We start from the raw sequence: 6,284 nt of genomic DNA, 5'->3' as shown, positions 1-6,284 counted from the left end.
GTGATGCCCTGAGGCATCCTGTTTAATTGATGTTAATGAGCATCTTCCCATCCTCTTCATCCAGGGGTTTCTGATGGTATCCATTTTTACATCCAATTTTTAATACTATTGATTTCCTTCATAAACTACCAAGGTAGCCTACATTTTTTTATTAAAAGTAAAATATAATGAAAATATCCATCACCCAAATAAGTTTCCTCATGAACTTTTGTCACTGCTCCCTCTCATATCTCCCACTCTGCTCCCCAAACCCCACCCCCACAACCATATATAACTAGATACAAGTCATTTGTCAGATATATATTTTGCAAGTATCTTCCAACAGGCTGAGGCTTGCCTTTTAATTTTCTTAACAGTATCTTTTGAAAAGCAAAAGTTTTTAATTTTAATTCAGTCTAGTTGATTGATGTTCTTTTCATTTATAGCTTATGCTTTTGTGTATCATATTTAAAAATCTTTGCCAAGCCCGAGGTCACTACATTTTTCATCCATGTTTTCTTCTAGAAGTATTATGATTCAGGATTTTATATTAAAGTCTGTGATCCATGTAATTCATGAAGTTTTGTATATGGTGAGGTAAGCGTTGAAGCTTTTTATTTATTTTATTTTTTTGCATATGGTTATCCAATTGCCCCAGCACCGTTTGTTAAAAAGGCTATTCCTGCCATGGGCGGTGACTCACACCTGTAATCCCAGCCCTTTGGGAGGCCAAGGTGGGCAGGTCACCTGAGGTCAGGAGTTCGAGACCAGCCTGGCCAACATGGCAAAACCCCATCTCTACTAAAAATTAGCTGGGCATGGTAGCAGGCACCTATAATCCCAGCTACTCAGGAGGCTGAGGCAGGAGAATCACTTGAACCCGGGAGGTAGAGGTTGCAGTGAGCTAAGATCATGCCACTGCACTCCAGCCTGGGCAACAGAGAGAGACTCCATCTCAAAAAAAAAAAAAAAAAAAAAAAAAAAAAAAAAAAAAAAAGCTATTTGTTCCTCATTGAATTGCCTTGGAACTTTTACCAAATCAATGGGTCATATATGTGTGCATTAATTTTTGGACTCTCTTCTGTTTTATTGACCTATTTGTCTATCCTCAGGTAGATTAACTTTTTTCAATCATTTCAAATGTATTACAGCTGCTTTAAGGCCGATCTTATGGACTATCATGGTAAACATGTGATGTGCACACCCATTGTTGGGTGTAGAGTTTTGAAAATGTAAGTTGAATCAAGGTGGTCGATAGTGTGATTCAGGTCTTCTAGGTTCTTGTTAATTACTTGTCTTGTTGTTCTATCAATTTCTAAATAGAAAATGTAAAAATATTCAACTCTGAAACTGCTTCACTCTCCAATTTTGTCAATTTTGCTTTGTATATGGTGAGGGTCTATTATTAGCTGCATACAAATCTATTATTGTAATGTCTTACTGCTAAATTCACTCTTTTGACATTATGAAATTGAAATATACGTTTTTATCTCTGGGGATACTTTTTGTTTTGAAATTTTAGTAGACATTAGTATAGTCAGTCCAAACTTCCAGTGCTACTGTTTGCATAGTGTATCTCTTTTCCCATTTATTTTGAGCTGTATCTTTATATGAAAAGTAAGTCTCTCATAAACAGCATACAATTATGTATATGTGTGTTTATCCATCCTGACAATCTTAACCTTTCAGTTAAAGTGTTTAGTCCCCTAACATTTAATATAATTACGGATATGGTTGTTTGAGCCCACCATTTTATTGTCTTCTATTTGTCTCCTCTGTTTTTTGTTTCTGTTCCTCCTTTCCTGCCTCTTCTCAATTTTGTATTATGTGAGGCTGGGCACAGTGTAATTCCATCACTTTGGGAGGCCAAGGCAGGCAGATCACTTGAGGTCAGGAGTTCAAGACCAGCCTGGCCAACATGGCAAAACCTAGTCTCTACTAAAAATGCAAAAATTAGCTGGGTATGGTGGTGTGCACCTCTAATCCCAGTTACTCAGGAGGTTGAGACATGAGAATCATCTGAAACCAGGAGACAAAGGTTGCAATGAGCCGAGATCATGCCAGTGTACTCCAGACTAGATGACAGTGAAACTCTGTCTCAAATATATATATATATTTATATATAATAATAACATATATTATGTACTATAATACAACCTTGCAACTGTAGGCCTATATCCCATCTCTAATCATTATGCTATCATGTTTATATGTATTACATCTATGTACATTATAAACCCCACAAGATACAGTTGTTATTCTTACTATAAAGTTGTATGTATTAAAAAGAAATTAGGAAAAAAATTAAAAAGCCTTTTGCATTGACCCATATATCTACCATTTCTGACACCCTCCATTGTTTTATAAGGATGTAAATCTCCATTTGCATCATTTCCTTTCAATCTGAAAAGCTTCTTTCTTTTAGTGCAGGTCTTTGGACAACAAATTTTTTGTTTTCTTTCATTTGAAAATTGTATTTCATCTTCAGTCTTAAAGAAAATTTTCATTGGTTATAGAATTCTGGGTTAAGCAACTTCCCCCACCCTCACCTCTACCCCAAGCCTAAAACACTTACTATCTGGCCCTACTTAGAAAATGCTTGCCAACCACTGGTCTAAAGCAGTGGTTCTTAAAATGTGGTCCTTGAATCAGCAGCATCAGTACCACCTAGGAACCTGTCAGAAATTCAAACTCTCAGACCTCACCCAGACCTAGTGAATCAGAAACAGTTACTTCACACTTCACAATTCAAATAAACATTAACAAATACAGTATAATATTTCTAAGCAAAATATAAAGGTTTTCTCCATTTTAATTCTATTAACAGCATCTTTTTTCTTTTTTCAGTCTTGCTCTGTCACCCAGGCTGAAGAACAGTGGTGTGATCTCTGCTCACTGCAACCTCCACCTCCTGGGTTCAAGTGATTCTTCTACTTCAGCCTCCGAACTAGCTGGGATTACAGGCGTGTGCCACCACACTGGTTAATTTTTGTATTTTTAGTACAGACAAGGTTGGTCTCGAACTCCTGACCTCAAGTGATCCACCCACCTCCCTCCATCTCCCAAAGTGCTGGGATTAGAGGTGTGATCCACCCTGCCTGACCAGTATTTCTTTTTTTTTTCTTTTGAGATGGAGTCTCGCTCTGTCGTCCATGCTGGAGTGTAGTGGCATGATCTCAGCTCACTGCAACCTCCTTCTCCCAGATTCCAGCAATTCTCCCACCTCAGCCTCCCAAGTAGCTGAGACTACAGGTGCACACCACCACGCCTGGCTAATTTTTTGTATTTTAGTAAAGACGGGGCTTCACCGTGTTGCCCAGGCTGGTCTCGAACTCCTGAGCTCAGGCAATCCACGTACCTCGGTCTCCCAAAGTGCTAGGATTACAGGCTGAGCCACCGCACCTGGCCCAGTATTTCTTTATAATAGGTTTTCTTTATAAATTTGTAGGGCCCAGCAATCTGTGTGTTAATAAACTCTCTGCTCTGTTTGAGACCCATTGGTCTATGGTAGTGTTGTCCAACAGAAATAAGCAAGCCGCATATGTTACTTTTCAACTTTTCCAGTAGCTACATTTCAAAAGATAAAAAGATGAAATTGAGATTTAACTCAATATACACAAAAATTTCAACTTGTAATCTACATAAAAATATTGAGATATTTTACTTTTTGATATGAAGTCTTTAAAATCCAATGTGCATTTCATCCTTACAGCACATCTTAATCCAGACTAGCTCCCTTTCCAATACTCAATAGCCATACATAGCCAGCAGCTACTCTATTAGACAGCTACCACATAATCCAATTATATTTGCTCTTTGAGATGGTAGCATTGTTTACTTTAAATTTACTTAATTCTAATTATTGGAATTAATCATTCCAATTTGAATTACTTAAAATTCTAATGATTTGGCGGTGTATGGTGCCTCATGCCTTTGGGAGGCCAAGGCGGGTGGATCACTTGAGGTGAGAAGTTCGAGACCAGCCTGGCCAACGTGGTGAAACCCCATCTCTACAAAAAATACAAAAATTAGTGGGGTGTGATGCCATGTGCCTGTAATCCCAGCTACTTGGGAGGCTGAGGCAGGAGAATCGCTTGAACCTGGGAGGTGGAGGTTGCAGTGAGCTGAGGTCACGCCACTGAACTCCAGCCTGGGCAGCAAGCGAGACTCCATCTCAAAAAAAAAAAAAAAAAATCTAATAATCTTAAAGTGACACCTTTTTCAATTAATATGTTAGATAAAGGATGGCCCTAGTTTTCTGTAGCACAATAGGGTGATTATAGTGAAAAATAATTTATCGTATATTTCAAAGTAACTAAGAGTGGAATTGGAATGTTCCTAACGCAAAGAAATGATAAATGCATGAGGTAATGGATACCCCAATTACCCTGGTTTGATCATTACACATTGTATGCTTGTATCAAAATATCACATGGACCCCATAAATATGTACAATCGTTATGTATCCATGATAATTAAAAATAAGAAAAAACCCGAAGACACACATGGTGTATGAAAGCATCTTAGCAAATTTACCAGTGTTATAAGAAATAAAAAATATGGTGAAAAGCCAGTACTATCATCCCTTGGTGCATATTAATGCTTCTACTGTTCAGACCTTGAAGCACAAGCCAACAACCTAACCCAACTCTGAATGTATTTTCCAACATGAAAGAACACTCCAGGTAAATACATCAACCAAACTGGTCAACTAGTCTTTTCTCTGGCACTTCTGTACTTTGAATCTGTTAATGGAATCAAGGAAATTTCCCCTGTGGTGGCTGAAGGCGTCAAGCATAATAATCAAGATAGGTTAGCAGTCATGATTCTCACCACTCTGAACTGGAAGTGACCAGTTTTATAGAGAGGAAAGCATTACACAGACCCATACAATATATCAGAAATGAACAAGAGTTCTTCCAGTACCACATTCCCCATTCTAGTACTCCCTGCCGCACTCATCTTTAGTATCATGGTTTTCCAGTATCCTATTATCCTCTTTAAGATACTCTGAGCTTCTCTTCCTTGCAATTAAGTCTTAGTATGTAACAAAAATGTGTGAAAGATTTGGACAAACATGTATTAGTGCTCGAAACTTTTAAGCAGATTAGTAGCCCACTGTTCCAAAAACAAATTACAGCCTTCCCTTATCTCAAATCTGGGTTTAGGTGTTGCTCCTACAGCAAAGAGAACTTGCCTATTTGTGTGTATTCACCCGACTGTAAGTTCCACCTGGACAGATGCTGTATTTTTCTTGCTCATTCTGATGTAATCCAGCATCTGGCACATGCCTTCCTTTGAATAAATAAATGTATATTTCTTATTACTATGTTCAAAGACTGATCTTCTGCACCAGCAAATAGCAGCACATAATGAAAACAACTGCCTTGCTATTCAGAGCAAAATTCAAGCAAAAATAATAATCTTTTTCTTCCAACTGTACCCTTCAGAAATGTACCATTTACTGAGAGCACCTAAGTTAATTCTAACTTTGCAATTCAAGTAATCACAGTGTAATCATTCTAAGCAAATTATATAGGATTTCTTCATTTTAATTCTATAAATGGGATGTTTTCTTTATAAATTTTTGGCAGAGATGTGCTGCTCAGATCTCCCCTCAAGGACTCGCTACCCAACTGCAAGGACTTGCTACCCAGCTGTGGCTAGCTGACAGCCTCGTTATTGGCTTTGTCGGAGTTTACCTCAACTTTCTAGCCAGGTGAGGTGATCCCCAGCCAATTACCTGACAATGCAGTGGGACAGTGGTCTAGCCATTTCTGCCTAACATACCACTCTATCAGGGAGTCTCTACTCCGGAGCTCTCACTGGGCTGACAGCAACTTTGTCAACTCTGCATCACGTCTGACAGTTTCCCCTTTCTGCACCCTTCCTTCTCCTTTCACTGGAGTTATGCTCTACTAAAACATTTTGCACTTCTAGCTACACTTTAGTATCCTCTGCCTGGGGGGTCTTTCCTGTGACAAAAATCAAAGATTCATTTATTTCTAATTTAGTCTGTAAACTTACTTTCTCATCTATTAACCTCTTTTATGTTAAAAATGCTTGGCAGGCTTTCCCTCAGACTGTGACATTTTGGTTTCATGTCCCCAAAACATTTTAAACCTAGTACAATGTTTGTTTCTTCACATAATCATTGTGCTTTTACCAGCAAAACATTTTACACATTGATTTAAAAGTTTGTATTACTGATATTTTAAAATATAATTATCTTAAATATATTTCACTTTATTAGGTAAAGATACGTTTATTATTCCCCCCAAAAAGCCTTAAGAGTTTTGAAACAG

The sequence above is a fragment of the Nomascus leucogenys genome, chromosome 9 (genome assembly GCF_006542625.1).
Source record: "Nomascus leucogenys isolate Asia chromosome 9, Asia_NLE_v1, whole genome shotgun sequence".
Lineage (NCBI taxonomy): Eukaryota > Metazoa > Chordata > Mammalia > Primates > Hylobatidae > Nomascus > Nomascus leucogenys.
Note: the sequence above shows the minus strand (reverse complement) of the source record.